Source organism: Protopterus annectens, chromosome 12.part0 (genome assembly GCF_019279795.1).
Source record: "Protopterus annectens isolate FY-2018-M chromosome 12.part0, PAN1.0, whole genome shotgun sequence".
Taxonomy (NCBI): Eukaryota; Metazoa; Chordata; order Ceratodontiformes; family Protopteridae; genus Protopterus; species Protopterus annectens.
In genome coordinates, this window is record NC_056746.1 from 381,720,535 (window position 1) to 381,732,408 (window position 11,874).

The following is an 11,874-nucleotide window of genomic DNA, read 5'->3' on the forward strand; positions in this document are numbered from 1 at the left end:
CAGATAAACAGGTAGAGATACAATTAAATTAAGCTATGTTTATTTACATTCATGCGTAAAGTAAATTGCAAAGTAAAGATAGAAAGACAGATAGTGATGGATAGTACAAATTGAAGAGATAAAGGCAGACCAGCAGATAGGTAGATGGATAGATAAGAGACAGATATCTGGGCCAGATTCAATAAAGCCTACACTAAATGTACACAATATCTATTCAATAAAATTCTTATCACATTTTTGGTGCTTTCTAGTCACTCAGAAAGATTACACTAAATGTACACATAGTCTACACTTTGTGGTAACCTTTATGGTGCTTCAAACTCTCATACTAGGTGACTTCAATTACCCTAATATAGACTGGGAACACTACTCAAGCCCAAACACCCTAGCCCAAAAGTTCCTGGAATTCATAAACTCAAATGCCATGGAACAACTAGTCACCATCCCCACAAGAGGAGATAACATACTTGATCTCATCATCACGAACATGGGAGCACAATGTTCAACACCGGAGGTGTACCCCTCACTGGTGAGATCAGACCACAAACTAATCTCGCTGGAGGTCCTCATCCCACCCCCACCTGAAATAAAAAAGACCACAGTAAAGAACTTCTCAAAAGCCGACTTCACACTTCTAAAGACTAGTGTGGTCTCCTTTAAGGCCCCGAGCCGGGGAAAACAGTACTCAAGCCGCTGAATCACTTACAAATGCCTTCTACCAGCACCTGCAGGACTGCATGGATAAGGCAATCCCAAGCAAAACAAAGACTCTTTGTACCAAAGGCAAGCGCCCAGTCTGGTGGACCCCAACCATAAACAAACTCTACAACAAAAGGAGGAAGCTACTACAAGATAGAGCAAAATCCTTAAAAGGTAAGACACCCTTGATCACTATAAGTAAAAAACTAAGAGCTCTCATAAAATCATCCAAAGCAAATTTCGAGAGAAAAATAGCTAAAGACTCAAAAGACAATCATAAGGCCTTCTTTAGCTATGTTAGAAACCTGGGAGGAAACTCCCAGATATGCTCAGAGCTTGTTCAAAATGATGTGAAGATTACTGATCCTACAGACATTGCCAACATACTGGCTGACAGGTTCAGTGCAAACTTCTCCCCTCCCCAAAAGGAGAGATATCTATACCAAACGATTGCAGCCCCCAAACATCTCCAGCCCAAGTGAGAACTGCTCTCTCCAAAGCAAAAACACAGCATCCATGGGACCTGATGGTGTCACCGTGTGTGTGCTCCATGAACTCAATGAGGAATTAAACCCACAGCTAGTACAGCTGTTTAATCAAAGTCTTACCTCTGGATACGCACTCCAGGAGTGGCGCACTGCAACTGTGGTACCACTTCACAAAGGCGGTGCCTCCACCGACCCTGGAAATTACCGCCCATTAGCTTGACAAGCCTTATCTGCAAAGCCATGGAGAGGATCATAATGGACCTCATAAATAAAGACATAGGGAATTTGCAGACTTTGGATCCAACCCAGTTTGGCTTTGTCAAAGGCAGATCATGCCTTTTAAACTTGGTTGACTTTTTCAAACAGTCACCAAAGCCATTGATGAGGAAAGGCAGTCCATACAGCCTACCTCGATCTGGCTAAGGCCTTCGATACAATACCCCATTCGGTATCATTGAAAAACTCATCAGCTTAAATGTCAACCCATACATCACAAGATGGGTTGCAAACTGGCTGAGTGACAGAACCCACAGGGTCAGAGCTGCTGGCGCCATGTCAGACTCAAAGCCTGTCACAAGTGGTGTCCCACAGGGCTCAGTCCTGGGCCCACTCTTGTTTGGCATCTACTTTTCCAAGTACAAGCAAACACAGGAGGGTTATGGCTGACAAAGTTTGCAGATGACTGCAAACTGGGCCATAGTAGAAAACACATCTGACACAGATATCCTTCAGAAGGGTCTCACAGAAACGGATAACTGGTGCCAGAGCCACGGCCTAAAGTTAAATGCCAAAAATGCATAGTCATACCCTTCGGGAAAAACAAGGTTACCCCTAGCTACCAAATAGGTGGCAATCCACTGAGCACAGAAGAAGTTATCAGGGACCTGGGGACCCAGGTTGATAGTAGTCTGTCATTCGACACCCATGTAGCTAAAGTAGTTAGGAAGACCTTCTACATTGCCCACCTTATCATGAAGGGATTCTCATCTAGATCAAGGGAGGTCATAGTCTCCCTTTACTCATCACTCATCAGACCAATGATTGAGTACAATGCCCCATTCGAATGTATCTGACCCGACACTTGCAGCAGCTGGAGAGGCCACAAAAGTTCCTCACCAAAAGGATAAAGGGTCTCAAAATCTGTCCTATGCTGCCCGACTGAAAGAACTCCAGCTCTATTCAGTCGCCACCGCTTGCTCAGAGGTGACCTTTGCCTAACATACAAGGCCATGTCAAACCCAGATTTGATGAATATGCTTCACCTCAAAAATCTAGATCCATCAGAGCCACAAGGGCGGGAGACTTAAACCTTGACACGGCTATTAATAGGACGTGCTGGAGGGATAGATTCATCACCCAAAGACTCCCTATGCTGTGGAACAAAATCCCGGTACATGTGAGGCAGAGCACCTCGCTGGCCTTGTTCAAGAGAAATCTTGACCAATGGATGGGAGATCGCAGATATACCCCAGGGATTACCTCAGTGTCACTGCTCGACAGAGGCACAGCAAAATAATGGGTATAGTTCCCCATACTAAAGGGGTGGCGTAAGCCACAAAACGATGGGCTAGGCTTGTAAATGCCCTCGGGCAGATAGCCTAGTATGAACCTATGAACCTATGAACCTATGAGTCCCTGTCAATATTTAAAGCCGCAAGAATATCAATAGGAAAACTAAAATTAGGAGGGAGAAAGTGTGTATTATGTCTGTTGTCTCTTCACTCAGAACAGTGTACACTTTGTGTAGGCTTTATTGAATCTGGCCCTAAAAGCAAGCACTCTAACTGTCTGAAATACATAAAAAGCACTCTATACAATTTAATTATTCAGTTGAACAGTATTAAAACATTACTACATGGCAATCAACCCCTGTCTAAGAATGTTTTTGCCCTGATTTACTAATCTGTGTTTTAATAAGATGTTTCCCTTTTTCATTTTTCATATTTACCTGGTAGACCAAAAGCACATTCTCTCTGAATCAGAACTGAAGTGGAAGCTCTTGTATGTCAGCTGATTTAACCAGTCTGTAAATTTCAAATAAATAAGTAAAAATAAATCTAGGAACAGTGTTCATCAACGTTATTATAACATATGATCCAAGGGTGTATTAAATGTGGTGCCTCAAGCACACTTATAATGTATCTCATTTACAATATAATGAGTATTCAAAAATGTTTATTTTTGCGTAATATAAATCTTTCAAAAATATCGTTTTAAGCCATTGCTTTACTGCAGTTCTCTTCCTGTGTGGAGCATTAGACCAGCAGATGGCAATGTGATACTATAATCTTGTTTGCTTTTCTGTGTGGCGATACTTGCATCATTTGTTTTGTTTCCCAATTAATCTGCCATTTAGTCTTCCCAGTGCTGAATTGTGCAATATCACCCGCCCTGTGAGTCTAGCTTAGACAAGGAGCTGAACTCTTTGTCCTGCATTTCAATGGCATAGCAAGTGATTAGTTTTCTTTAGAGTTTGTCCAATCTGTCTTCTCCACCTACTGCAGTATATTGCAGTCCTAAGTTGTCTGCTCTTCCATCACTGTCTTTTACTTTCTGTCCTGCCTTCTGCTGTTGTGTTATGATACTTGGACCTAATAAACTGCTGGAGCTAATTTCCTCATTTGGAAAAAAATAAAATGGTAACAGTCTTGATCTTCTGGTTTTCAGAGATTAGGCAGAAGGTTCAGGATTACGCAATTCTTGCAGTAAGAAGCAGTGGTGTATTCTTAAGCAGAGAACTCAGTGAGAGGGCTCATTAGTTTGCAGCCCTGACCTCACAATGTCACCAGATGCTTTTGAGGGTTTCCAGAGCAGCAAGCAAGTCTCCAGGAAGAAATTGCCACATGGTAAGGCGGAATGCCAGGCTATGCTACACATTTTGTGTGCCTCTGTGTGCATTCTCATAAAACTATTTCCCTCATTCATTTAATATCATTGGTACTCACCACAAGCATTATAAGAAAAAAACTGAGAAACCAGACATAAATACTACTACTAATTATAATTAAAGTAATATGATTCTTTCTTAAATTAAGGGAAGAAAAACTACCTTTTTTTCTGTGTGAGAAGCAGTGGCCTGTGAGAGGTTAATGGAGAAACAATGCTAAGGTTGCTTATCAGCTTTAGACATCAGCAAACCCTGCTGTTGTTTGGGGGACCCCAACCACAGCAAGTTATCTTATCTTCATAGTTTGTAACATGTTTGTCAAACCAACAAAAGCTAGTACAGTAATCTTGTATACATAATAAAACAGGTGGGTAATACTAACTCTCATTTTTATCTCCTTTAAAATGTAAATATATCTTTGGTTATAGTAACAATGTTTTATCAAGTAACAGGCTCCACAATTTCACTAAATATTTTACCACTGACATAATACCCATGCCTTAGTTAAACCCTGCTAGTGGACATTATCTCCACAAAAACTAACAACAGCCAGCTTTGGGTACCTGCAATACCCGTGGCTGCAGGGAGCCCCTTTAATCATCCTTCACTGTGTAGAGGCCCCACAAAAGCTGCTGCTGGCTAAGGAAAAATGAAGAGAAAAATGTACTAATTTCTTGATTACGCTGTTTATCCTGAGAAGGGTTATGATATGACCATGTCAGGATAAAGCTGATAATGAATACAAGCAAAGTAAGTACTAGAGAAATCAGTAGCCCGGAGTGACCGATCTCAGTGCACACCTTGGATTTTAAGAAGACCTTACGTTTCCTGTCTTCGAGGTTGGTTTTCTCTTTCAGGGAGTTTTATAAATACTATCAAAATACCAGATAATATTATTCTCAACTTCTTTGCTGAAGAATTCTGTACAATGCCAAAATTAATAGCAGATTAAAGTCTCAAAATCAAGAATATGTTTTAAATATTACTGTATTTCACTTAAAAAAGTTAATAGAATAACACCTTTTGCACCAACATGCATGTTTGGACAGTAAGAGGGATAAAACTCTGATGTCTGGATTTACTGACTGTCTGTAATCCTGAATGATTTACCCGCAAATCAAACTTTTTTTATGAAGGACAGAGCAAAACTATGAGGCAAAATTAGGGAAGCTCTCAAATAAGGGACACCGACAGGTTTGCATTACTCGTCAATGAGGTAAATAAAAATGATTTATCCCTGCTGCTGTTTGATGACTGCTAAACAACACTCACAGATCTGGTATGGCAGTACCACTGTTGCACAATGTACTGTCATTTGCTGAAATCAGTGCAAAACTGGTATTGCAATGGTTTATGCTTGTGTGTGTGTGTGTGTGTGTGTGTGTGTGTGTGTGTGTGTGTGTGTGTGTGTGTGTGTGTGTGTGTGCGTGTGTGGGAGCGTGCATATGTCAGAAATAATACAATCTGTCCACATACCTAGTAATGCTGGGACACATACATTATTCTTATGGGTATCAGTAAAAATGCAGCTAACAAGTAATTACATTTCCAAATTAAGGCATACAGTACATCACAGAACATTCAGACACTTGGATCTTCTCCAGACTGTATAAATGGATACAGTGAGGTCCCCTTAATCATCCTTGACTGTGTGGGGTCTTTGAAAAGCTGCTGATGGTTGGGAATAAATGAGAAAAATGTATTATCTGATCACACTCTTTAACCTGAATAGGACTGTCATATGTCCTGTTAGGATAAAATTGATAATGGCCTCTGCTCTCAATCACACCCATTCTAAAACCAGCCCTGCTAAGATGTGTGAGTACAGAAAGTTGCTGTAGGTTATGTGTGTGTGTGTGTGTGTGTGGGGGGGGGGGGGGGGGGGGTTGTATATTTATTACTTCTTTAATTTTCATCATAGTCAAACCTTAGAGGCCTGCGCAGGAGGTCACTACAGCTTGTGTTAGGGCTGAGGACATTGTAGCCATTGTCTCTTTTACTTTTTCATTGACCTCAGATGTGTACAAAGAAGGTTACTATAGCTTGTGTAGGGGGCAATGTACTGTCAAGGAGCAACAAAGTACTATATTACTGTAGTCATTTTTTTTTCATTTCCTCACAATTACACATCAGGCATGTGTACAAGTGGCTGCCTTTAGCAGTTAAGAGTGAGAAGTAATGCTATGTGTATGTATGTCAGCAGTATTAGGATCATAAAAGGTTACTGGGCTAATGGCCCCGAGGCCCTTACAAGCCTAGCCAAGTTTTTTCCCCTCTTTTAGTGATGCTATTAGTAGACCTGACTCAACACCTGCTGCCCCTGTCCACAAGGGAAGCAGATAAAACCCCAGAGGTGAATTTGTGATTCCCCATCCAGTTATCCAGATTACACTTGAAGAGAGTCAGTGAAGGGTTCTGTTTTACTAGGACTGGGAACTTATTACAGAGCAGGGAAGCTTTTGGGAGATGAAGCTGTCTCTCCAGCAGATCCTGTTAATATTGCTTGTCATGTTGAGGTCACTAGAGTGGGTGCAGCGAGTACCATTTTTCTTGCTAATGTGTAGCATTTCCATAAAGACAAGGTCTGCACTTGTCTTATAGGCTAGACAGAGGTCACCCCTGAGCAGTCTGTAGGACATAGAGTATAGCAACAGGGATTTTAGTCTATTGGCATAGGACAGGTGTTGGACAGCTTGCATTTTCTTTATAAGGTACCTCTGAGGTCTCTCCAGTTGTTGCAGGTGCCTGGTGAGGTACATACTAAAGGGCACATTGTATTCTATAATATCACTCTTTACCAACATTCCGAATGATGTAGGCATTTTACTTGTTAGAGATTTTATCAGGTCTGAGAATGTTGCTGCTGACAAGATTCAATTATATTGTTTTTACTAGAACTTGTTTTGAATAATAATGTTCTTACCTTTGACAATTAGTACTTCCTTAAAACGAACGGAGTGACTATGGGTACACCATGTGCCAATTCATATGCGAATTTAGTAATGGCACAGTGGAAGAGACAATATATTAAAACGAACACAAGATTCTTTGAATGCATACCTTACAATAAACGCTTTGTTGATGATATTTTTCTTTTATGGAAGGGCACACTAGATAGTTTGAGAGAGTTCATTGAGTATATTAAGTCTACCACTATTTTTTTGCAATTTACTGCCAAATGGTCTTTTGAGAAGATTGAATTTCTAGCTGTATCCTTGATAAAGAATGATGGCATCATATGTACTGAGATTTATAAGAAGGAATGTAGAAGGAATAATTTGCTACATAGGCAGTGTTTATAAGAATGTCCTACAGAGCCAGGGCTTGTGAGTCTCTAAGCTGACTAGTTTACAGTCTAGTTGTGAAGGAGCCCTTTTAGAATTAAAAGATGAACTGAAAGATAGAGGATACATGCCACATGAGTATAACAAAGCAGAGACACTAGATTTTGTAGATAGACATATGAAAGGTAGACCATACTATAGAAAATATGATAGTGTCAATAATATTAGCTATAACATTAATAATCCTAGAGCATTGACTGAATGTAGGATGGTAATACCTTACACTAATAATAATAAGGTTATATGTGATATTGTGAATAAGAACTGGGCAATTTTAGTATCTGATGAGAGGATAAGTAAAGTAGTGGGGTTACAACCAAGTTTCACGTATCGAAATAAGTCATTGAAAAGAATGCTGTGTTACAGGGATGTTACACCTAATAGTAGCCCTGTTGTCTCTCAGAGACAAGGAACTTTTCCTTGTAGACGATGTAACCATTGTCAATACATGAGCAGTCAGAACAAATTTACACATCCCAATACCAGACATATACTTTTAAACACTATGCTGACTGCATGAGTAGGGACCTCATATATCTTGCTTATTGTACCAAATGCCCATCTTTTTATATAGGGATGACCAGTAGGACTTTGAGAGACCGAGTTAGGGAACATATTTATGCTATCAACAGAGAAGATGAAGGGAATGCCCTAGCAAGACATGCTTTGGAGCATGGCACTTTACACAAGTCTTTTACTTTTAGTTATACAGTTTACTCCTCTTACCTATAGGTTAGGAGATTTTAAAAATTATACAGAGCAAAAGGAAATCAAATGGATTATTAGGATGCAGGTTGACAGGGGCTTTGGCCTCGATGACAAGGTAGCACTCAGACTGTTTTTAGTTGATAGACCTTTGAAACATTAAATTATGTATTTTTAAAGCATGTATGGATTCTATTAATGTATTCCATTTTTAGATTAATGCTTTAGAATATGTACAGTATTGTATTTTTTAATATATGTATGTTTTAATATATGTATTCCTTTATATATTGTGTACATTTTTATGTAATATAGAATAGTTTGCATATGTATTACCATAGGCATATACCTATCACGTTAAGAAGTTTTTACATGGCTTCACTGTTTAATTGAGTGATTGTTTTAAGCTGATTGTGATTTAATTGGTTTTAGCATTATAAATACGTTGGGTCTTTTTCTTGAATGTATTGAAGTCTGAAGAAGCGTCCTTTGGGGCATGAAAGCACTTACTTTTACATTAAAATGTTGTATTTGCTGTAAAACCTGCTCCAGTCGTGGTGCTTTCTCTCTTATTCTGCATACTTGATTTGGGATCTTTTTTTGAGTGTAGCTCTACACACTAGTCGTTGTGTGTTTTTGGGTATTCTATAATTGGTCTAATAATGCAGGAGTACAGGGGAGTGATAACCTCTTTTTTCTGGAGGCAATGCCCTTATTGATGAGATGGGCAACGTAAAAGGCCGTCCTCACTACTGCGGAAACATGATGGTCAAAGGAGAGGTTGCTGTCAACCTGTGTGCCCAGATCTCTTACCCTGGATTGGGTACTTAAGGTGTTGTTGTTAATGTGGTACTTTGCAGGGACGTCTCCCTTGCCAAAGGGGATGAAGATGCACTTTTTAGCATTTAGCTTGATCCCGTGACTCTGGCACCAATCGGTTTGAGTAAGACCTTCCTGAAGGGTGACAGTGTCACTAGACGATTCAGTGATCATACCCAGCTTGTAGTCATCTGCAAACTTTGTTAGCCGCACACCTTTTGTTTTGGCCTGGACTTCTGAAAAGTAAATTACAAACAATAGGGGCCCCAGCACCGAGTCCTGTGGTACTCCACTAGTTACTGATCTGGAGGTGGATGAAGAGTCCCCTATTTTAACTATCTGTGTTGTATTGGTGAGCCAGTTAGCAATCCACCTAGCTACAAACTGGCTTACTTTCAGTTGGGTAAGTTTATCAATGATGCCTGAATGGGGGATGATGTCAAAGGCCTGCACTAGGTCTATATAGGCAGTATGCACAGTTTTCCCTTAGTCCAGGACTTTGGTGACTGTCTTGAAAAAGTCCACCAAATTCAGTAGGCACAATCTCCCTTTGACAAAACCAAACTGGGATGGGTCTAGTGTTTGGAGTTCACCTATATCCTTGTTGATGATGTCAATGATGATTGTCTCCATGGCCTTGCATATGAGGCTGGTCAGACTTATTGGCTGTAATTCTTGGGATCAGCAGAAGAGCCTCCTTTGTGGAGAGGGATGGCAGTGGCAGTTTTCCAGTTTGCAGGAACATACCCAGTGCTTAAACTGTGGTTAAAGAAGGTACTCAGAGGTTCAGCTAGCTCCTGCTGTAAGCAATTTAGGATGCAGCCAGGGATGTTGTCTGGTCCCATAGAGGCCATGATTTTTGCCTTGGAAAAGGCATTAAGGACCTGTTCCTTAATGATTTCTGGAAGAGGACATGTGAGAGCAATGTCTTGTGGTATAGTGGATGGTGATGCGGGGGGAGGGGGTGAAGTTTTCCCTGAACCTATCTGCCAGCAGGTTAGCAATATCACCAGGTTCAGTATATGTTGTGCCATTTACAAGTTCAGTGCAAATATGGGATTTTCCTTTATGGAACATACCCAGTGCTTAAACTGTGGTTAAAGAAGGTACTCAGAGGTTCAGCTAGCTCCTGCTGTAAGCAATTTAGGATGCAGCCAGGGATGTTGTCTGGTCCCATAGAGGCCATGATTTTTGCCTTGGAAAAGGCATTAAGGACCTGTTCCTTAATGATTTCTGGAAGAGGACATGTGAGAGCAATGTCTTGTGGTATAGTGGATGGTGATGCGGGGGGAGGGGGTGAAGTTTTCCCTGAACCTATCTGCCAGCAGGTTAGCAATATCACCAGGTTCAGTATATGTTGTGCCATTTACAAGTTCAGTGCAAATCTGGGATTTTCCTTTATGGTTGCAGACGTAGCGAAAGAATGCCTTGTTGTTACCATTGGCTAGGGAAGCCAGCTTACATTCATAGTCTCCTTTGGATTTTTTTACTAGTTGTTTTATGTGCTTATTTAGTTCAATAAGGGAGTCCTTTGAGTTAGGGGACTGTCTTCTACTGCTTTTGGACAGCAGTTGCTATCTCCTGTTATAGGCTGTTTATGGCGGATGTCCACCAAACAGGCTTTTTCTTACATAAGGAACTTAATTTTATCCTGTGAAGTAGAGTTGAGTTAATGCAACTCTGAAGGTGTTTATACAAGGCATTGGTATAAATCTTGGCATAGGTATCCTTGCCATCAGTAGAGGTAGGGGCTACGAGACTAGTAATATTGTCTCGTAAGAGATTATAGTTTGCTTTGGAGAAGTTTTTTAGTTTAGTTGCAGCTGGGTGAGAGTCAGACTCTGTTGTTACTTCTAGTGTGACTGACTTATGGTCAGATCTCACTAGAGATGTCTGTACAATTGGGGTGGTGCAGTGATCACTCATGTTCATGAGTACCAGGTCCAGAATGCTTGAACTCCTAGTAGGGATGTCCACTAACTGATCCAGGGCAGTGGAGTTTACAAAGTTCAAGAATCTCTGGGTGAGTATGTTGGTACCGGTGTAGTTAGACCATTCTATTGATGGGTAGTGGAAGTCTTCCAAAATCAGGGTGTTTGGTTGTATATTGTGGGACTCCAGGAGGTCCAGGTAGGCATTGTGGGTGCCCTGTTTCATGAAGGGGGTCCTATAACTGGCGATATTCTGAAGAGGAGTTTTACTTACAGAGAGTTGTACATGGACAAATTTGAGGGACTCATTTAGACGTATCAATCTGGAGGAGTATTTGTCTTTAATAAAAATAGATACTCCTCCTCCTTTGGATTTCCCACTCTCATCTGATGGTCTGAGCGAGTGGAAGGCATTGTAACCCGGTATAGCTGCGGTGCTCCCCATAGCCTTGAACCAGGTTTCTGTGACAGCACAGATGTCAGTATCCTCCAAGGTAAGGGCAGCTTCCAACAAGTGTAGTTTTAGGTTAAGACTAGCATTTAGCAGCATGACCCTGATGTTGGTTTCTGAGGAAAGTTTTATGCTGGAAATTTTGCACTTGTGACATTGCCTAAAAAAGGTACTGGGGGGATAAAAGAGCCTTTGTCAGAAGCCAAAATCCTAGGGGTGACAGGTGAAGATTGTTGCTGGCAAAGCATTGAGATCTATCGACCATGTCATCCCAGATTGACAGGAACTGGATCTTCTTAGAATGACAACAGAAATTAAGGCAATTGTTGAAATCAATCATCTTTTGCTTGTATTGCGGCATCATCCTGGGTGAGGCTAGTATGCTGCTTAAGGCTAGGGACATAACATACCTGCCTGGGACACAATCTTAAAGCTCAGTCATGTCTCTATGTAGTCCAGAGAGCTAAGTCTCAAGTCATTCACACCAACATGTCACTTGAAATCTAAGACTGTGGCAGTTTGAACCTCTGCTTTCATCCTAATCTAACAC